General features: G+C 45.7%; 1 protein-coding gene across 3 annotated transcripts in view; it reads right to left on the bottom strand.

Annotated features, from left to right (window-relative positions):
* The window catches only part of LOC125455725 (probable G-protein coupled receptor 132), a 111,180-nt gene that overhangs the window by 46,246 nt on the left and 41,571 nt on the right, over positions 1-23,363 (bottom strand). The window lies entirely within an intron of this gene.

Genomic DNA, 23,363 nt, shown 5'->3' with positions numbered 1-23,363 from the left:
CATTCAGCCCTTCAGACTTCATGACCATTCATCATAATATAGCTGATTGTGCATTTCAGTATCCCACTCCCACTTTCTCTCTATATCCATTTATCCCTCTTGAAAATATCTAACAAACTGGGCCCAACGTCTTCCTATGGGAGAGAATTCCACAGGTTCACAACTGGTTGAGTGAAGAAATTTTTCCTCATCTCAGTCCTGGATGGCTCACCACTTACTCTTAGACTCCTTGGTCTGGACCTCCCCATCATCAGGAACATTCTTCCCACATCTAGCCTGTGCAGTCCCATCAGGATTTTATATGTTTCTATGAGATCCTCCCTCAATCTTCTAAATTCTGATCAGCGCAAGCCGAGTCAATGTAAAAAAGAAGAGGACTTGAGAGGGGCAAATAGAGAATCATAGAGTCATACAGCATGGAAACAGACCCTTCTGTCCATCTCATCCATGCTGACCAAATTTCCCAAGCTAAACTAGTCCCACTTTGGCCTGTATCCTTTGCGCGTTTTTGGCTCAGACAGATCTAGGCTCAATCATCAGTGCTAGAGTGAAGGAAATGGGAGATGTTTAAGCCAGGGTGAGAATATGTTTGAGACAGGAGAAGGCTGTGGACTGGAGAAAGTTACAGCGACTGGGGAAGGAGATAAATTGGTGGAATAGACTTGAAAGCAAGCAGGAGAATTTTTATATTGAAGTATTGCTAGGTTTGAGTCAGTGTGTGTAGGTCAGTGAAAATGCATGGGGTGGGGGAATGGATCTTCCTGCTACACCCAGCGTCCACTCCAATCCAATTTCTCTTCCAGTGGTCCCCAGCATCACAGATACCAGTCGTCAGCCAATTCGATTCACTTCACATGATATCAAGAAACAGTTGGAGACACTGGACATAGCCAAGCTGCTCCAGTACAGTTACAGCACTGGGATCTACCCGACAATGTGTAAAATTGCCCAGGTATGTCCTGTACATAAAAAAACAGGACAAACCCAATCAGTTACCGCCCCATCAGTCTCCTCTCGACCATCAGTAAAGTGATGGAAGGTGTCAGTAACAGTGCTATCAAGCAGCACCTGCTCAGCAATAACCTGCTCAGTGACGCCCAGTTTGGGTTCCACCAGGGCCACTCAGCTCCTGACCTCATTACAGCCCCGGTTCAAACATGGACAAAAGAGCTGAATTCCAGAGGTGAGGTGAGAGTGACAGCCCTTGATATCAAGGCTGCATTCGACCGAGTGTGGCATCAAAGAGCCCGAGCAAAACTGGAATCAGTGAGTATCATTTGAGCCAAGTCTCAAATCAAGATGGCAGCAGAGTAGGATGCTCCAACCAGAGCTCCTCCATTCCTTCTGTTTATTTCTCATTTCCTTCTCTTTTCTCGTCTTTCTCTCTCCCCATTGTTAGTGTTTCGTCTTCTAGGTGTTCACCTCCCCCACGGCAGCTCTTAGCCTGGTCTCGGAGTGGGTCATGGCAGAGTTTTGCCTCAGTGTGTGAGTGGATTCTACTCGGGGACGTTCCCGAGGCGCGAGAGGAAATTGCAGAGGCAGCAGCCCCAGCACCAGCGACAGTATCTAACACAGCAGCAGCATTGAGAATAGGCAGCTGAGAGCTACCAGAGAGTGAGATAAGCAGAGGACACATCAAAAATGGTTGAACGTGTTAACTTATTCTTTTGTTTGCCTAGTTTAAACTAAGAAAGACTTTAATGTAAACTGTTACCTTATTTATTTATTTTTCTAATCACTCTGTGAAGTAATTCTTAACTTTAAACTCACATTTTCTCAATACTTTGTACCTTAGCTTTTTGCACCTGGTTGCGTTGATACCTAATACGGCTCTATAGCGAGATCGAGTTCCGGAACCAAGAGGTTATGGTGAAGCTGTACAAAACTCTGGTGCGGCCGCACTTGGAGTATTGAGTACAGTTCTGGTCACCGCATTATAAGAAGGATGTGGAAGCTTTGGAAAGGGTGCAGAGGAGATTTACTAGGATGTTGTCTGGTATGGAGGGAAGGCCTTCCGAGGAAAGGCTGAGGGACTGGAGAATGTTTTCGTTAGAGAGAAGAAGGTTGAGAGGTGACTTAATTGAGACATATAAAATAATCAGAGGGTTAGATAGGGTGGATAGGGAGAGCCTTTTTCCTAGGATGGTGACGGTGAGCACGAGGGGACATTGCTTTAAATTGAGGGGTGAAAGATATAGGACAGATGTCAGAGGTAGGTTCTTTACTCAGAGAGTATTAAGGGTGTGGAATGCCCTGCCTGCAACGGTAGTAGGCTCGCGAAGTTTAAGGGCATTTAAATGGCGACTGGATAAACATGTGGATGATAATGGAATAGTGTAGGTTAGACGGGCTTCAGATTGGTTTCACAGGTCGGCACAACATCGAGGGCCAAAGGACCTGTACTGCGCTGTAATGTTCTATGTTCTATGTTCTATGTTCTACGTGTGTCCAGGTTGCAAGAGCTGAACCTCGGGCATTTCTTAAGAGTCCAGCGAGTTAGCATGTACTGCAAATGCAGGTCATCAGGGGAATATACTTCAGATTGAAGGCTATGTAATAGAATGCACAAACTGTTCTGTCATTATCCAGTGTGAGCTCACTGATTCCTAGCTGGGATATGTGAAATATTAATTGCTCACTCTCTTCCAAGGACTAAGGCTTGACTAAAATGTTTCAATATATTCATGTCACTTTTCCTCTTAACAACTGATTTTATAGCGTCACAGACTCATACAGTTCAGAAACAGACCTTTTGGTCCAATGCCTGAACATAATCCCAAACGAAACTGGTCCCACCTGCCTGCTCCAGGCCCATATCCCTTCGAACCTTCCCAATGCATGTGCTCATCTAACTGTCTTTTAAACATTGTGTTGTAGTTGACTTTCCACTGCACTTTTTGCTTTGTATGGTGCATCTGTAAAGGTTGGTGATGGTCCCTATGGACATGCTGGATTTCCTTAGCCTCCTGAGGAAGCCGAGGCGTTGTTCTGCCTTCTTGACTGTCGCATCTATGTGGGTGATCCAGGACAGTTTGTTGACTATTGTCCTTCTCAACCTGAAGGAAAATAACCCCAGCTTCTCCATTCTCCTCAATTCGCTCAAACTAAGTAGTGGCGGGGAGGGACATACTGGAAATGTAAGAAAGAAGTTAAAGGGAAAGTGAAACTAAGAGAAGTTAGGAAAGACAACAGATTCAACCGAGCAGAAAACTCAAGAAGGGTTCATACAGAATGGTCAGGTGAAATAGGGATTGATAAGAAGGGTGAGGGGAGTAACAAATTAAAAATATTATATATGAATGCACGAAGCATAAGATATAAGGTGGATGAGCTTGAGGCTCAGTTGGAAATCGGCAAGTACGGTGTTGTGGGGATAACTGAGACGTGGCTTCAAATGGACAGGGCCTGGGAAATGAATATTCAAGGCTATATATGCTATCGAAAGGACAGACTGACGGGCAGAGGGGGTGAGGTGGCCCTGTTGGCGAGGAATGATATTCAGTCCCTTGCAAGGGGGGACATAGAGCCAGGAGATGTAGAGTCAGTATGGATAGAGCTGAGGAGTTCTAAGGGTAGAAAGACCATAATGGGAGTTATCTACAGGCCCCCAAACAGTAGTCAGGATGTAGGGTGCAAGTTGAATCAGGAGTTGAAATTGGCCTGTCACAAAGGTATCACTACAGTTGTTATGGGAGATTTCAACATGCGGGTAGACTGGGAGAATCAGGATGGTACTGGATCCCAAGAAAGGGAGTTTGTAGAGTGCCTCCGAGATGGATTCTTAGAACAGCTTGTACTGGAGCCTACCAGGGAGGAGGCAATTCTGGATCTGGTGTTGTGCAATGAGCCAGATTTGATCAGGGACCTCCAAGTAAAGGAGCCATTAGGAGGTAGTGACCATAATATGATAAGTTTTACTCTGCAGTTTGAGAGGGAGAAGGGAGAATCGGATGTGTCAGTATTGCAGTTGAATAAAGGGAACTATGGAGCTATGAGGGAGGAGCTGGCCAAAGTTCAGTGGTACAGTACCCTAACAGGGATGGCAGTGGAACAACAATGGCGGGTATTTCTGGATATAATGCAGAAGGTGCAGGATCAGTTCATTCCAAAGAGGAAGAAAGATCCTAAGGGGAGGCAGGGGCAGCCGTGGCTGATGAGGGAAGTTAAGGACTGTGTAAAGATAAAAAAGAAGAAGTATAACATAGCAAAGATGAGTGGGAAGCCGGAAGGACTGGGAAAGTTTTAAAGAGCAACAAGAGGATAACTAAAAAGGCAATACGTGGAGAAAAAATGAGGTACGAAGGCACACTGGCCAAAAATATAAAGGAGGATAGTAAAAGCTTTTTTTAGGTAGGTGAAAAGAAAAAAAATGGTTACGACTAAAATTGGGCCTTTGAAGTCAGAAACAGGTGAATTTATTACGGGGAACAAGGAAATGGCAGAAGAGTTGAATAGGTACTTTAGATCTGTCTTCACTAGGGAAGACACAAGCAATCTCCCAGATGCAGTAGTGGCTGAAGGACCTCGCGTAATGGGCGAACTGAAGGGTATTTATATTAGGCAGGAAATGGTGTTGTATAGACTGTTAGGTCTGAAGGCTGATAAGTCCCCAGGACCTGATGGTCTGCATCCCAGGGTACTTAAGGAGGTGGCTCTAGAAATCGTGGACGCATTGATAATTATTTTCCAATGTTCTATAGATTCAGGATCAGTTCCTGTGGATTGGAGGGTGGCTAATGTTGTCCCACTTTTCAAGAAAGGAGGGAGAGAGAAAACAGGAAATTACAGACCGGTTAGCCTGACGTCAGTGGTGGGAAAGATGCTGGAATCAATTATAAAAGATGAAATTACGAATCATTTGGATAGCAGTAACAGGTTAGGTCAGAGTCAGCATGGATTTACAAAGGGGAAATCGTGCTTGACTAATCTTCTGGAATTTTTTGAGGATTTAACTATGAAGATGTAACAAGGGAGAGCCAGTGGATGTAATATATCTGGACTTTCAGAAAGCCTTTGATAAAGTCTCACATAGGGGATTAGTGAGCAAAATTAGGGCACATGGTATTGGGGGAAAAATACTGACTTGGATTGAAAATTGGCTGGCTGACAGGAAGCAAAGAGTAGTGATAAACGGGTCCCTTTCGGAATGGCAGGCAGTGACCAGTGGGGTACCACAAGGTTTGGTGCTGGGACCGCAGCTGTTTACAATATACATTACTGATATAGATGAAGGCATTAAATGTAATATTAACAAATTTGCTGTTGACACAAAGCTGGGTGGCAGCGTGAAATGTGAGGAAGATGTTATGAGAATACAGGGTGACTTGGACAGGCTAGGTGAGTGGATGGATGCATGGCAGATGCAGTTTAATGTGGATAAATGTGCGGTTATCCACTTTGGTGGCAAGAACAGGAAGGCAGATTACTATCTAAATGGAGTCAAGTTAGGTAAAGGGGAAGTACCACGAGATCCGGGTGTTCTTGTACATCAGTCAACGAAAGCAAGCATGCAAGTACAGCAGGCAGTGAAGAAAGCTAATGGCATGCTGGCCTTCATAACTAGAGGAATTGAGTGTCGGAGCAGAGAGGTCCTTCTGCAGCTGTACAGGGCCCTGGTGAGACCGCACCTGGAGGATTGTGTGCAGTTTTGGTCTCCAAATTTGAGGGAGGACATTCTGGCTATTGAGGGAGTGCAGCGTAGGTTCACGAGTTTAATTCCCGGAATGGTGGAACTATTATATGTTGAAAGATTGGAGCGACTGGGCTTGTACACACTTGAGTTTAGGAGGATGAGAGGGGATCTGATTGAGACGTATAAGATTATTAAGGGATTGGACACTCTGGAGGCAGGGAGCATGTTTCCGCTGATGGGTGAGTCCAGGACCAGAGGACACAGTTTAAAAATAAGGGGGAGGCCATTTAGAATAGAGTTGAGGAAAAACTTCTTCACCCAGAGAGCGGTGAATATATGGAATTCTCTGCCCCAGAAGGCAGTGGAGGCCAACTCTCTGGATACTTTCAAGAAAAAGATAGACAGAGCTCTTACAGATAGTGGAATCAAGGGTTATGGGGATAAGGCAGGAACAGGATACTGATTGTGGATGATCAGCCATGATCATAATGAATGGTGGTGCTGGCTCGAAGGGCCGAATGGCCTACTCCTGCACCTATTGTCTATTGTCTATTGTCACTCAACATTTCTTTCGTTCTCGTAAAGTTTGGAAATCGCTGCCAGGATAATGGTTGGAGGGGCCTTTGATAAGTCGGATGGGAAATAATTGGAGAGAGAATACAGTCTGAAGGGTGTGGTGAAAAGTTTATATTGTCACAGAGTCATAGAGATGTACAGCACAGAAACAGACCCTTCAATCCAACTTGTCCATGCTGACCAGACATCCTCAATTAATCTAGCCCCATTTGCCAGTATTTGGCCCATGCCCCTCTAAGCCCTTCCTATACATGTACCCATCCAGATGCCTTTTAAATGCTGTAATTGTACCAGCCTCCACCACTTCCTCTGGCAGCTCATTCCACACATGCGCCATCCTCTGTGTGAAAAGGTTGCCCCTTAGGATTCTTTTAAATCTTTCCCCTCTCACCTTAAACCTATGATCTCTAGTTTTGGACTCCCCTACCCTGGGGAAAAGCCTTCTGTATTCACCCTATCCATGCCCCTCATGATTTTATAAGCCTCTATAAGGTCACTCCCTCAGCCTCCAGGGATCCTCCAGGGAAAATAGCCCCAGCCCATTCAGCCTCTCCCTGTAGCTCAAACCCTCCAACCCTGGCAACATCTTTGTAAATTTCTTCTGAACCTTTTCAAGTTTCATAACATCCTTCCTGCAGCAGTGAGACCAGGACTGAACGCAGTATTGCAAAAGTGGCCTAATCAATGTCCTGTATTGCTTCAACATGACCCTCCCAACTCCTATACTCAATGCACTGACCAATAAAGGCAAGTGTACCAAACTCCTGCTTCACTGTCCTATCTAACTGCAACTCCAAGAACCTACGATCCTACACTCCAAGGTCTCTTTGTTCAGTGACTCTCCCCAGGGCCTTACCATTAAGCGTATATGTCCTGCCCTGATTTGCCTTTCCAAAATGCAGCACCTCACATTTATTTAGATTAAACTGCTTCTGCTACTCCTCGGTTCATTAGTCCATCTGATCAAGATCCTTTTGTACTCTGAGGTAACCTTCTTCACTTTTGGTGTCATCTGAAAACTTACTAACCATACCTCCTATGTTTGCATCCAAATAATTTCTATAATTGACGAAAGGCAGTGGATCCAGCACCAATCCTTGTGGCACACCGCTGGTCACAGGCCTCCAGTCTGAAAAGCAACCTTCCAGGCCACCCTCTGTCTCTTACCTTCCAGTCAGTTCTGTAACCAAGTGGCCAGTTCTCCCTGGATTCCATATGAACCAACCTTGCTGACCAGTTTACCATGAGGAACCTGTCGAACGCCTTACTGAAGTCCATATATATCACATCCACTGGTTTGCCTTCATCAACCCTGTTCATTACTTCCTCAAAAAGCTCAACTAAGTTAGTGAGACACAATCTCCTACACACAAAGCCATGTTGACTATCCCTTTCCTTTTCCAAATCATGTAAATCCTGCCCCTCAGAATTCCATCCAAAAACTTGCCCACCACTGATGTCAGGCTCGCCGCTCTATAGTTCCCTGGCCTTTCCTCACAACTCATCGTGTACCTGAGATTCATCCACCTTTCTGAAAATTAAGATATCCAGCACCACCTCCTCTGTAATACGGACATTTTTCAAGATGTTACTATTTATTTCTCCACATTCTACATCTTCCATGTCGTTCTCCACAGTAAACACTGATGCAAAATACTTGTTTCAATGTACCTTTACCCAAATGGAACTTGGGTTCTAAAGTAGAGGCCGATAGCTTTTTGATTTTCAATTTTGTGAAGTTACCTTTATTTCCAATTATCAGAAATGCATCGTTATCAACGGTGGATCAAAGAAGCATTTTCAGGAAAGCATGACTAAGCTACATGACTCAGCAATCTACCTCTTGTGATAATTAGTGAAATGTTTCCTGCGTTGAGCTTTTACAGCCCAGCAAAGAGAGAAATTAGAGGCTAGCAGTGGAAGAAATGAACAACAATAGCAGGCATGCTGCTTGAACAGACCAAAAGTAGTCAAAGCAACTGTTAAAAAAAACCCACTGTTCTCTTCCCCAGGATTTGGTGAGAAAGGTTAGTGAGAAAGGGGAGAACCAGCTGGTAAATGTGCAGATATTTTCTGAAAATAATAAGTTTAGTAAGAAGATTTCTGAAGAAGGGTCCTGACCCGAAACGTCAAGCTTTCCTGCTCCTCAGATGCTGCTTGGCCCGCTGTGTTCATCCAGCTTCACATCTTGTTATCTTAGTACAGATAGGAAACTGGTTTGAATATTTAAAATCTATTGCTGGGAATAAAGCATTGAATCTTCCATTTTGCTGTTTTAAATTCTATGCTTCCACATTGCCATAGCTAGAAGGCCATAGGGCAGTACGAAATAGGAACGGGGAGGCCATTCAGCCCATTAGCTTACTATCCCATTCAATTGGATCATGGCTGATCCAACATTCCTCATGCCCAATTTCCTATCCTTTCCCTGGATTTCCCAACAGATCAAGAATCTATCTATCTCAGCCTTAAATAGGTACAACGACCCTATCCCCACAGCCCCCTGCAGAAAGGTGTTCCAAAAACTCAAATCGTCTGACAGAGGAAATCTTTGTGGCTACTTTTCAATCTGTAAATTTATGTCCTTTTCTTAAAGTGGATGAAAAGCCTTGTGTGAATAAGCTCAGCGACAGGATGCCATACTAACCAAATTGTGAAGAAAGACGATGATCTATCAAGTGAGGCCTCACTCCAAGATAGATATTTTGTTTGAGAGATGTCATTACACACCTGTGGGTCAGATTGGATCCTGGCCCCCTGGCTCAGATGTAGGGATGCTGCCACTGCACCACAAAAACTTCTCAGATTAAAGACTGTTATGGAAGCTGATAACGTTGGCGAGTGTGAGAATTAATCCTGTGACCTATGACTTGTCCAGAATTACCATCAGCCCAGATCATAATCATGGTCTAAATCAAAACAAAATGGTTAGTGATGACAAGTTGATGACAGTGGCCCAAACAGAGATTTAAGAAAGAAGGGAAGTATGAAAAGTCAGATGGACGAGAGATTATCTGTTGACATCTTGTGTAGATATCATTAGCTTCACACCTTCTCAGAAATGAGGATTATAGTGACAATGATTCAGTGTCAAATACAGAAAGGAGTCACAGACTGATTTTCAGACCGGAGGCCTGTGACCAGCAGTGTGCCGCAAGGATCGGTGCTGGGTCCACTGCTTTTCAACATTTATATAAATGATTTGGATGTGAACACAGGAAGTTTGGTTAGTAAGTTTGCAGATGTTACTAAAGTATGTGGTGTAGTGGACAGTGAAGATGGTTACCTCAGAGTGCAACGGGACCTTGATCAGATGGACCAATGGGCCAAAGAGTGGCAGATGGAGTTTAATTTAGATAAATGTGAGGTGCTACAATTTGGAAAGGCAAATCAGAGCAGGACTTATACACTTAGTGGTAAGGTCCTAGGGAGTGTTGCTGAACAAAGACACCTTGGAGTGCAGGTTCATAGTTCCTTGAAAGTGTAGTCACAGGTAGACTGGATAGTGAGGAAGGCATTTGGTACGCTTGCCTTTATTGGTCAATGCGTTGAGTATAGGATATCAGAGGTCATGTTGGAGCTGTACAGGACATTAGTCTGGCCACTTTTGGAATACTGGATTGGTGTACAATCCTGGTCTCCCTGCTATAGAAAAGATGTTGTGACACTTGAAAAGGTTCAGAAAAGATTTACAGAAGGATGCTGCCAGTGTTGGAGGGTTTGAGCAACAGGGAGAGACTGAATAGGCTGGGGCTGTTTTCCCTGGAGTGACAGAGGCTGAAGGGTGACCTTACAGAGATTTATAAAATCATACTGTACCTTTGTTTAAGAAGGGTTATCAGAAGAAACCAGAAACTGTAGACCTGTGAGTATGACTTCAGTTGTGGGTAAATTGTTTGAGATGATTCTCAAGGATAGAATTTATGGATATTTCGAGAAGCAAAAATTTAGGATAGTCAGCATGCTTTTGTGTGAGGAAAGTCGTGTCTCACAAAGTTGGTTGAGTGTTTTGAGGAAGTTTCCAAAAAGATTGATGATGGCAGAACAGTAGGCATTGTTTACTTGGATTTTAGTAAAACCTTTGACAAGTTAGATCACATGGGATTCAGGGTGAATGCATCAATTGGATATATAATTGGCTTAATGCTAGGAGGCAAAGGGTGGTGCAGGGCTGCTTTTCACACTGGGGACCTGTCACCACCGGTGTTCCACAGGGATTGGTTCTGGGTCCTCTTTTCTTTGTCACTGATTTAGATGAGAACATAGAAGGTGTGGTTAGTAAGTTTGCGGACGACACCAAAATTGATGGCATTGTACACAGTGAAGAAGGTTTTCTAAGATTACAAAGGGATCATGATCAAATGGTTCAATGGGTTAAAAAATGGCAGATGGAGTTCAATTTGGATAAGTGCGGTGTATTGCATTTTGGTACAAGGGTATGGCTTATACGCTTAATGGTAGGCATTGGGTGGTGTTGTAGAACAGAGGGGCCTAGGGGTGCAGGGTGGTTAAAAAGGCATTGAGCACAATTGCCTTCTTTCCTCAGTCCTTTGAGTTTGGAGTTTGGATATTATGTTGAGGTTGTACAGGACATTGGTGAGCCCTCAGCTGTGTCCAGTTCTGGTCACCCAGTTGTAGGAAAGATATTATCAAGCTGGGGAATGCTCAGAAGAGATTTACCGGGATGTTGCCAGGTATGGAAGGTTTCAGTTATAAGGAAAGGCTGGATAGGCTGGGATATTTTTCGCTGGAGCATAGGAGGATGAGAGGAGACCTTTATACAGGTTTAGATGAGGGGTCTAGATAGAGCTAATGATAGCTGTTTATTTTCCATAAGATGGGGATTTCAAGACTGGTGGGGGGGGGGAGGAACATTTTTAAGATGAGAGGAGAAACATTTAAAAAAGACATGGGGGCAATTTTCTTTACACAGAGGGTGGTTTGCGTGTGGAATGAACGTCCTGAGGAAGTGGTGGATGTGGGCACAGTTACAACATCTAAAAGACATTTAGATAAGTTCATAAACAGGAAAGGTTTGAAGGGATATGGACCACGAGCAGGCAAGTGAGACTGGTTTAATTTGGAATTATGTTAGGCGTGGACTGGTTGGACCAAAAGATCTGTTTCTGTGCTGTATCACTCTGTGACTCTATGAGCATAGATATGGTAAATAGACAAAGTCCTGCCCCCAGGATAGAGGAGCCAAAAACTGGAAGGCATAGGTTTAAGGTGAGAGGGGAAATATTTAAAAGGGACCTAAAAGGCAACTTTTTCACGCAGAGGGTGGTGTGTGTATGGAACAAGCTGCCAGAGGAAGTGGTGGATTCTGGTACAATTACAGCATTTAAAAGGCATCTGAATGGGTATATGAATAGGAAGGGTTTAGAGGGATATGGGCCAAATACTGGTGAATGGGGCTACACTACTTCAGGCTATCTGGTTGGCATAGACGAGATGGGCTGAAGGGTCTGTTTCTGCGCTGTACATCTCTATGAGCCTATAACATTTCAGTGATGACGATAACCATCCTCTTGACTGTTTCCTGGCAATGACTAAAATGACAAGAGTGAGAACATGTCATATTGTTACACAGGAAGAATCAAGCTACAAAATATTGTTTCAAGTAGAGAGAGCCGACAGGTCAGAGGTATAGAGGTATCTGGGTAACCTACGGCAAGAGCTGCAGCAAGGTACAGCATGTGATGGGCAGGCAAATGGAAGCCAAATAAAAACCAAAAGAACTGTGGATGCCATGAATCACGAACAAAAACACAAGTTGCTGGAAAAGCTCAGCAGGTCTGGCAGCATCTGAGAAGGAAAATTCAGAGTTAATGTTTTGGGCCCGGTGACCCTTCCTCAGAACCCTCAGAAGATATTCGGAGGAAGGGTCACTGGACCCGAAACGTTAACTCTGAATTTTCCTTCACAGATGCTGCCAGACCTGCTGAGCTTTTCCAGCAACTTGTTGTTGGATGGAAGCTGGTGTTTATTTCAATGAGAATAGAACACAGGAGCAGGGAAGTGTTGCTCAACTGTACAAGCATTAGCGCCTTGAGTAAGGTTTTAATCTCCTTATTTAACAAAGAATACAGACACATTGGGCAGAGAAGTTCAGAGAAGGTTCATTACGTTGATTCCTGGGATGGAGGGAGTAAGTTGGTGGAAAGTTTGAGCAGGTTAGACCACTTATACTTATTGCAGTTGTGGAGAATGAGTTGATGTTTTTAAAATACAGAAGACTCTGAGTCACCTTGAGACAGGGCAGATATGATCACTCCCTCATGGATAAATTGGGATTGAGGAGACACTGTTCAAAATGAGCCTCTTTCCATTAAATTCAGAGCTAAAGAGCAATATGTTCTTTAGAGAAACCTCTTCTCCAGAGAACAGCAGGGCGGAGGCACTGAATTTACTGCAGACTGAGTTAGATCAACCTTTGATAACAGGATAGTCAAGGGTTATGGGGAATAGGCAAGGAAGTCGACTTGAAATCAAGATTAGACCAGTCATAATCATACTAATGGTGCAGCAAGCCTGAGGGAGACAAGGACCAATTCCTGCTCCTAATCTGGATCTTATCAGTTACTCTGCAGGAAACTAAGCCCCCAGAACAAAAAGACATACTTCACTGGGTTTTATTTTCCCAATTACTTTGACCTTTGTATCAAAGGTTTTAAACATGGCAAAAACATCCAAAGGCAATTAGCAGTGGTGTAATCTAACTTACATTCAACGCTGGACACCATTCAGAACAAAGCAGCCCACTTGATAATCAGTCCACCCACCATTTCAAACATCCCACTCCCTCCACCACCAACGCTCAGTCGCAGCAGTGTGTACCATCTACAAGACGCACTGCAGCAACTCACCAAAGGTCCTCAGTCTGCACCTTACAAACCCACAACCACTTCCATCGAGAAGGTCAAGGGGCAGCAGATACATGAGAACACCACCCCCTGCAAGTTCCCCTCCAAACCACTCACCGTCCTGACTTGGAAGTATATCACTGTTCCTTCAGTGTTGCTGGGTCAGAATCCTACAATTCCCTCCCTCAGAGCATCATGGGCCAACCTGCATCACATGGACTGCAGCGGTTCAAGAAGGCAGCTCACCCCCACCTTCTCAAGGGGCAACTAGGGATGGCTTATAACTGCTCAGCACTGCCCAACCAGTGTTGCCAAGGGTTCCCAGCACAACCACTTCTCCTCCAGACCATTGCCTCTACCATAGCTACAGGCTTGAGCTTTTAACCGCTATGAAATATGCAGGAACAAGGAAAACAATGCAGCTTTCAAAAGCAGTCTGTGTTTAATTATTTACAAATTAACATCTGTCAGGCTACGTTAATAGCCCCTGCTAACGACTGACGAGCTCGCGACAAGCCTGTTGTGCAGCTTAAAGTTCACCGCTCGCTGCTTTTCTCTCAGAGGATGGTTAGTTTGTGGGACTCACTTTCCCCGAAGCCTATGGTGGTGAATATTTTTAAAGCTGACATCAACAGTCAAAGCGTGGGAGCGTACTTAGAAAGATACAGGCCACAAGCAAATCAGCACGTCCTTATCGAGTGGGAGAGCAGGCTCGAGATGGGTAAATGGCCTACGCTTGCTAACCCACACTTTTATGCAAACCACCTTCCCATTATACAATCTCAGAATGGCCAGGAATGTGATCAAGCAGAGTGAGCATGTCTTAGTGAAGAGGGAATCATACCTGACAAGTTTACTAGAATTCTTTGAGGATGTTAGGGGCAGGTTAGATAAAGGGGGCGGGGGGGGGAACAATGGATGGAAGATATTTGGATTTTCAAAGGTGTTTGATAAGGTATCACACATTAAACTACTTAATAATAGTAAAAGCCCATGGCATTGCGGGCAGTGTACTAGCATGGATGGATGACTGGCTAATTAATAGAAAACAGAACGTTGGGATAAGGGGGGACATAGAACATAGAACATAGAACAGTACAGCACAGAACAGGCCCTTCAGCCCACAATGTTGTGCCGACCATTGATCCTCATGTATGCACCCTCAAATTTCTGTGACCATATACATGTCCAGCAGTCTCTTAAATGACCCCAATGACCTTGCTTCCACAACTGCTGCTGGCAACGCATTCCATGCTCTCACAACTCTCTGCGCAAAGAACCCGCCTCTGACATCCCCTCTATACTTTCCACCAACCAGCTTAAAACTATGACCCCTCGACATGTTCAGGATGATGGCCCTTAACTGGTAGTGTGCCTCAGGAATCAGTGCTGTGATCACAATTATTTTCAATATATGTTAATAACCTGGGTGAGGAAAGCAAATGCACTATAACCAAGTTTGAAATAGCATAAAAGCAGGTTGAATAAGGGAGTAAGTGAGAACTCTCCGATGGAATAGAACAAGAGGAGTTGTGAGGGTATATACTGTGTTCAGAAGGATAGAGAAGTTTGATATTATTTCAATGGGAAAAGACTGCAGAGAGCTACACCACAGAGGGATTTGCGAATTCTTGTCCATGAATTACAAAAATCTAGCTTCCAAGTTCAGTGGGTAAGAGGGAAGGCTAATGGAACGTTGGTCTTTATTCAAAGAGAATGGAAATATTTAAATAGGGAGGTTTAGCTAAAACTGTATAAGGCTTGGGTCAGACCACAGATGGAATACTGTGAATAATTTGGGATTGTCATCCATGGAGGGACCGTCTTATGAGGAGAGGCTGAGTAGATCGGACTTGTACTTATTTGAATACAGAAGAATGAGAGGCAGCGCAGACTCAATGGACTGAATGGTCTGCATCTGACCCGAGGCCTTATAGTCTTACAATAAGCACAACCATTCACCTATCTTTCCAGTTGGTGACATAATGATATTTTCATTTGAGTGGACACAGCACCAGGTTAATGTTCCAGGGACATGGGGTTGAAACTCACTGGGACAGATGATGAAATCCGAATTCAATAAAGTCTGGAATGGCAGTCCGATGACAGTCAAGTAACCGCTGTCATAGAAACATAGGAAACAGGTACAGGAGTAGGCCATTCGGCCCTCCAGCTGTACCACCATTCCATATGATCATGGCTGATCATGCAATCTCAGTATCCCATTCCTGCTTTCTCTCTATACCCCTTGATCCATTTAGCTGCAAGGCCCATATCCAGCTCCCTCTCTAATATACCTAATGAACTGGCCCCAACTGCTTGCTGTGAGAGAACAACTCTCCAAGCGAAGACAGTCTTCCTCATTTCAGTCCTGAATGGCTTACCCCTTATTCTTAGATTGTTACCCCTTGTTCTGGGTTTTACCAACATCGGGAACATTCTTCCCACATCAAGCCTGTCCGGTCCTGTCAGGATTTTATACGTCTATGAGATCCTCCTCATTCTTCAAAATTCCAGCAAGTACAAGACCAGTGATCCAGTCTTTCTTCACAGTTCAGTCCGCCATCCTGGGAATCAGTCTGGTGAACCTTTGCTAGATTCCCTCAACAGCAAGAATGCCCTTCCTCAGACTAGGAGACTAAAACGATACACAATCCTCAAGGTATGGCCTCACCAAGGCCCTGTATAACATTTCCACTCCTATGCCCAAACCCCCTCACTATGAGGGCTGGCATGCCATTAGCTTTCCTCACTGTCTGCTGCACCTGCCTGTCAACCTTCAGTGACTGTTCTACCATGACACCTAGGTCTCGTTGCATCCCACCTTTTCTTGAACTTCCACCATTCAGATCATAATCTGCCTTCCTGATTTGCAATCAAAGTGGATAACCTCACATTTATCGACATTGGCTGAGTGGGCAAATGCAATACAATCTGTCTGAGTCACCCTCCCCACAGCACACAGTGCCACCCAGCTTAGAGTTATCTGCACATTTGGAGCTATGACATTCAATTCCTTTGTCCAAATTGTTCAGGTATATTGAGAACAGCTGATGTCCCAGCACTGAGCCCTGTGGTACCCTACTTGTCACTGCCTGCCATTCTGAAAAGGACCCATTTATTCCAATATTCTGCTTCCTGTCTGTGAACCAGTTCTTTATCCATATCAATACCTTACCTCTCATACCAGGAGCCTTAGTTTTCCTCACCTTTCTCCTGTGTAAAACCTGGTCAAAAACCTTTTTGAAAGTCCAGATGCACAACATCCACTGATTCACCCTTGTCTACTCTACTGGTCACATCCTCCTAGCCTATCCTAGGATCAACAGCTGGACAACACCAAGATCCTGGGACAGGCTAGGCAGAGACAGGCACGGGAATTTCTGGAAGCATGGCACTCCACAAAGCAGGATATTAATAAACACAGTGAACTCAACCCCATAGACATTCCACTGCGGAAGAAACCCGGAAGTGAGGCAGTCCATCGCAACGGGCCCCAGAGTTTAAAAACCAGGCGGGAAAACACACCGACACTTCATCAGAGGCTACACCGAGGATGTTACCAAGCACGGTAACAAAACGTCTGCAGAACAACAAACCAGCTCAGCGAGACAACCTACCTCAACATGATTTCCCTTTAGTGAATCCTTGCCGACTTGGACCAATTCTGACCCATGTTCCAAACGCTCAGTTATTACATCTTTAATAATTGACTTCAGTATTTTGCACACAACTGATTTCAGGCAAACCCGCCTATTTCTCATTTCCCATTTTCTCTCTCCCTTCTTTTTTAAAGAGTGGTGTTACATTAGCTGCCCTCCAGTCCATTGTAACTCTTCCAGAGTGTACAGAATGCTGAAAAATGATCACCAATGCATCTGCTATTTTTAGGGCCACTTCCTTAACTAATCTGGGATGCACAGCATCATACCCTGGGACTTATCAGGTTTTGATCCCATCAATTTCCCCAAAAGAGGATCACTGAGACTTCACTATGGACACTGGGGTGTTAACAAGGCTCCCTTGAAATCTTGGTAGCAAATCAAATCAAACCAAACTATCTCAGTGTGCCACTCAGTTGAAAGGCAAAGAGGGGGTGAGTAACACAGGCCTGCCTGACTGGAGATATCCACAAAAGAATAAAGAAAAATGTCCTTGCATGCATGACTTCATGCCCAAGACACCCAGATCCCTCTGCACTTGGAGCTCTGTGATCTCTCATCATTTGGAACATACGATTTCTTTTCTTCTGGGTTTGATGCCCAAAGCTGGCAGCGAATTCTCTGCCCACTACCCCACGGGGTGCAATGAAAACTAAATACGTTTCACTCAGGTAACCAGCTAAATATTTATTTATGTCAGGCTTTAAACAAAAAGATCGGTCAGCCAGGTTTCTCAATTAACAAAGTTATGGGCTTATTATCAAAATCAAACTAATTTAATAACGAGGCAATGATTAGTTTACGCACATGCACGCACATGCATATACAAAGTCGATAATCTAGGAATATGAATACTTTCCTTCTAGATATTCCCAAAACACAGGCACATACACAATTCAGGAAAACAGAAAGCTAGATTTCTCTTCAGGAACCTGCTTTCTGAACACAAACAAATGTTAAGAAATGGGTTAATGTCAAAAGCAATAGAGTGCAGGATATTCCAGAGTCTCATGTTCTAGCATAGGCGATCAGGTCATTAAGTACACCCAGTTATCTCTGATGTCCTGCCGATCTGGCTTGCTCATAAATTATCATCTTGAGAAGTTCCTCTAATCACCCTTTCAAAAGAACCGATAGATTTCACCCTGGCGTGAAGTTGGGGGATTGCTTTTCAGAAATGGAGGAGATCAGATGCTTGTTCATAGCAAGCTTTCCTCCAACTCAACCAGACAAAGACTAGCACCTCTCTAACCAGTCACTATAGGAACACCCCAAGCAGGAGGCTACAGCAAAGCAAGCAGTTATCACCAGTCATTTAATTTTAAAGGGAGCCTTGTTAATACTCTACTGTTCATAGTGAAGCCTCAGTGACTCCTTTTTATGAAATTAGTCTAGATATTTACACAAAACATGAAATACATTCTATTGTTTACCATCATCTAGAGCGTGAGTACATATTAAAAACACTGCCAAGATGTACCATTTCATACTTTCCAAATTGTACCCCTTTTAACAAACATTTCACCTGTCTGTATCTGTTTACAGCCAACACATGCCCACCTCAGAATTTGCTTCCTGCCATCAGCTGAAGTAGTGAATTGTACTTTCAGTCATTTATCCTCTTCATTTTAACTTGTAAAAAGTTGAGGTCCCCACACTGAACCCCATGGCACACCGCTCATTTTAATTTTTTTTAACTCATGGGATATGGATGTCACTGGCCGGGCCCTGCGTTGACTGCCTGTCCCTAGTTGCCCCGTGGGAAGGTGGGGCTGAGCTGCCTTCTTGAACCGCTGCAGTCCATGTGCAGTAGGTTGACCCACAGTGCCCTTAGGGAGGGAATTCCAGGATTTTGTCCCAGTGACAGTGAAGAAATGGCAATATAATTCCAAGTCAGGATGGTAAGGGGCTTGGAGGGGAACTTGCAGGGGATGGTGTTCCCATGTATCTGCTGCCCTTGACTTTTTAGATGGAAGTGGTCGTGGGTTTGGAAGGTGCTGTCTGAGGGTCTTTGGTGAATTTCTTGTAGATGATACACACTGGTGCTACATTACATGTTCTATCTTGCCAGCCAGACAATGAATCACTTACAGCTATTCCCTTCTGTTAGCTAACCACCCTCTTACATGATGAACATCTATTTTCCACAATAACTCTTGATGTAGCACCTCATTAAACGTCTGCTGGAGTTCTAAATATATCTAATGGCTCCCATTTAGCCACAACAAACGTTCGTACCTCGATAAATTGATGCAACATAATTTCCCTTTCACAAAACCAGACTCTGCCTGATCACCTCGAATGCCTCTCAGAGCTCTGCTGCAATATCTTTCACAATAGTTTCTAGCAGCAAACTGGCCTAGAGCTGCCTTCTTTTGACCCTCCTCCTTTTTTGAGCTACTTGTAACTTCGCAATTTAATGCCTTCTTCCACCTCGCATGACCTGGATGCTTTAGAAAATTACAACACTCCTGTTTTCTCATTTGCCACTTCCTTTCAGGCCCAGAGAGGAAGTCTACCAGGCACTTGTCAGCCCATGGTTCTAACAATTTACTCAGTACCACTTCCCTCGACACGGGCCCCCATCAAACACTCCTAACACCAGCGCAGCACAGGGTTAGATACAGACTAAAGCTCTCGCTACACTGTCCCCCATCAAACACTCCTAACACCAGTACTGCACAGGGTTAGAGAGAGAGTAAAGCTCTCACTACACTGTCCCCATCACACACTCCTAACACCACTACAGCACAGGGTTAGGGAGAGAGTAAAGCTCCCACTGCACTGTCCCCATCAAACACTCCTAACACCAGTACAGCATGGGGTTAGATATAGATGAAAGCTCTCTCTACACTGTTCCCATCAAACACTCTCATGATAGGGACAGCACAGAGTTAGATACAGAGTAAATCTCCCTCTACACTGTCCCCTCCATCAAACATTCCCAGGGTCAGGAACGGCACGGGGTTAGCTACAGAGTACAGCTCCCCTACACTGTCCTGACAAACACTTCTGGGCTAGATACAGCACAGGGTTAGATATAGAGTAAAGCTCCCTCTACATTGTCCCCATCAAACACTCCCAGGACAGGGACAGCACAGGGTTAGATACAGAGTAAAGCTCTCTCTACACAGTCCCCATTAAACACTCCCAGGACTGGGACAGCACAGGGTTAGATACAGAGTAAAGCTCTCTCTACACAGTCCCCATTAAACACTCCCAGGACTGGGACAGCACAGGGTTAGATACAGCGTGTAGCTTCCTCTACACCGACCCCATTAAACAGTCCTGGGTGAACTTACTTTTCCTCAAAATCTGTTGGAAGTTGTCGATGTGCTTGTTGGATTAAATGGAAATGTTCTGTTTGCGGACAATCATAGGACAGAAAGTGATCCAGTTTACTTATCGATGCAAGTGAGACACAGTGAGAGGGATGTTTACAGATTTGGGAAGTTGTGGGCATGGTAGGGGGGTATGGAAGAGAATTGGTGATTGGTGAGAAACCTTCCAGCTCTGACGATCTTCATCCTGAATGCTGTATCCCCCATTTCTTTGGCCTCATGCCTTTACAGATTAAACACCGACCCATCACAATCCTGAACACTGAGAAATGATAATGGGAACTGCAGATGCTGGAGAATCCAAGATAATAAAATGTGAGGCTGGATGAACACAGCAGGCCAAGCAGCATCTCAGGAGCACAAAAGCTGACGTTTCGGGCCTAGACTCTTCATCAGAGGGGGGGATGGGGGGAGGGAACTGGAATAAATAGGGAGAGAGGGGAAGGCGGACCGAAGATGGAGAGTAAAGAAGATAGGTGGAGAGAGTGTAGGTGGGGAGGTAGGGAGGGGATAGGTCAGTCCAGGGAAGACGGACAGGTCAAGGAGGTGGGATGAGGTTAGTAGGTAGATGGGGGTGCGGCTTGGGGTGGGAGGAAGGGATGGGTGAGAGGAAGAACCGGTTAGGGAGGCAGAGACAGGTTGGACTGGTTTTGGGATGTAGTGGGTGGAGGGGGGAAGGGGGGGGGAGAGCTGTGCTGGTTGTGTGGTGCAGTGGGGGGAGGGGACGAACTGGGCTGGTTTAGGGATGCAGTAGGGGAAGGGGAGATTTTGAAACTGGTGAAGTCCACATTGATACCATATGGCTGCAGGGTTCCCAGGCGGAATATGAGTTGCTGTTCCTGCAACCTTCAGGTGGCATCATTGTGGCAGTGCAGGAGGCCCATGATGGACATGTCATCTAGAGAATGGGAGGGGGAGTGGAAATGGTTGGCGACTGGGAGGTGCAGTTGTTTGTTGCGAACTGAGCGGAGGTGTTCTGCAAAGCGGTCCCCAAGCCTCCCCAATGTAGAGGAAGCCACACCGGGTACAGTGGATGCAGTATACCACATTGGCAGATGTGCAGGTGAACCTCTGCTTAGTGTGGAATGTCATCTTGGGGCCTGGGATAGGGGTGAGGGAGGAGGTGTGGGGACAAGTGTAGCATTTCCTGCGGTTGCAGGGGAAGGTGCCGGGTGTGGTGGGGTTGGAGGGCAGTGTGGAGCGAACAAGGGAGTCACGGAGAGAGTGGTCTCTCCGGAAAGCAGACAGGGGAGGGGATGGAAAAATGTCTTGGGTGGTGGGGTCGGATTGTAAATGGCGGAAGTGTCGGAGGATGATGCGTTGTATCCAGAGGTTGGTGGGATGGTGTGTGAGAACGAGGGAGATCCTCTTTGGGTGGTTGTGGCGGGGGCGGGGTGTGAGGGATGTGTTGCGGGAAATGTGGGAGACGCGGACAAGGGCGTTCTCGACCACTGTGGGGGGAAAGTTGCGGGCCTTGAAGAACTTGGACATCTGGGATGTGCGGGAGTGGAATGCCTCATCGTGGGAGCAGATGCGGCGGAGGCAGAGGAATTGGGAATAGGGGATGGAATTTTTGCAGGAGGGTGGGTGGGAGGAGGTGTATTCTAGGTAGCTGTGGGAGTCGGTGGGCTTGAAATGGACATCAGTTACAAGCTGGTTGCCTGAGATGGAGACTGAGGGGTCCAGGAAGGTGAGGGATGTGCTGGAGATGGCCCAGGTGAACTCAAGGTTGTGGTGGAAGGTGTTGGTGAAGTGAATGAACTGTTCGAGCTCCTCTGGGGAGCAAGAGGCGGCGCCGATACAGTCATCAATGTACCGGAGGAAGAGGTGGGGTTTGGGGCCGGTGTAGGTGTGGAAGAGGGACTGTTCCACGTAACCTACAAAAAGGCAGGCATAGCTGGGGCCCATGAGGGTGCCCATGGCCACCCCCTTAGTCTATAGGAAGTGGGAGGAATCGAAAGAGAAGTTGTTGAGGGTGAGGACGAGTTTGGCTAGGCGGATGAGGGTGTCGATGGAGGGGGACTGGTCGGGCCTGCGGGACAGGAAGAAGCGGAGGGCCTTGAGGCCATCTGCATTGCGGAATACAGGTGTATAGGGACTGGACGTCCATGGTGAAAATGAGGTGTTGGGGGCCAGGGAATTGGAAGTCCTGGAGGAGGTGGAGGGCGTGGGTGGTGTCACGGACGTCGGTCGGGAGTTCCTGGACCAAAGGGGAGAAAATGGAGTCCAGATAGGTGGAGATGAGTTCGGTGGGGCAGGACATGTCCATCATGGGCCTCCTGCAGTGCCACAATGATGCCACCCGAAGGTTGCAGGAACAGCAACCCATATTCCGCCTGGGAACCCTGCAGCCCAATGGTATCAATGTGGACTTCACAAGCTTCAAAATCTCCCCTTCCCCCACCACATCCCAAAACCAGCCCAGCTCGTACCCTCCCCCCACTGCACCACACAACCAGCCCAGCTCTTCCCCTCCACCCACTGCATCCCAAAACCAGTCCAACCTGTCTCTGCCTCCCTAACCGGTTCTTCCTCTCACCCATCCCTTCCTCCCACCCCAAGCCGCACCTCCATGTCCTACCTATTAACCTCATCCCACCTCCTTGACCTTCCGTCTTCCCTGGACTGACCTATCCCCTCCCTACCTCCCCACCTATACTCTCCTCTCCACCTATCTTCTTTTCTCTCCATCTTCGGTCCGCCTCCCCCTCTCTCCCTATTTATTCCAGAACCCTCACCCCATCCCTCTCTCTGATGAAGGGTCTCGGCCCGAAACGTCAGCTTTTGTGCTCCTGAGATGCTGCTGGGCCTGCTGTGTGTTCATCCAGCCTCACATTTCATTATCTTACAAAACTGAACACTGCTGCTCAGAGTCACTGTCACAACCCTCTCGGATTTGTGTCATCTTGAGGCCAGGTTTCTTGAATTGCCTGTTGTGTGACCGAGCTGCTTTATTAAAATCCTGGTCCTTGTGGATTTGCACATCTCAGGAAACTGTACCTCTGCAACAGTCCTCTTGAATATGGAAATGACATTAAGTTCCTCATGCTTCTGTATCCAAGCCAATTCAAATCAGCACCAATATACCTCAGACATTAACCCTTTCAGTGCTGGGCTTCAGTGCCCTTTCAAAGTCAATGCCTCCTGGCAGGTGCAGTGATACTAACTCTGTATAATATCTTAGCAAGACTCTCTGTAATTGAGGCTTCATGGTAATCTGGGCAAAAAAAAAAAAAAAACACTAGATGCTGGAAATCAAAAACCAAAATGGAAATTGCTGGAAAAA

This window comes from Stegostoma tigrinum, chromosome 10, assembly GCF_030684315.1.
Source record: "Stegostoma tigrinum isolate sSteTig4 chromosome 10, sSteTig4.hap1, whole genome shotgun sequence".
In the NCBI taxonomy this organism is placed as follows: Eukaryota; Metazoa; Chordata; class Chondrichthyes; order Orectolobiformes; family Stegostomatidae; genus Stegostoma; species Stegostoma tigrinum.
The sequence above is the reverse complement of the archived record's forward strand: the minus strand, read 5'-3'. Positions and strand labels throughout refer to the sequence as shown.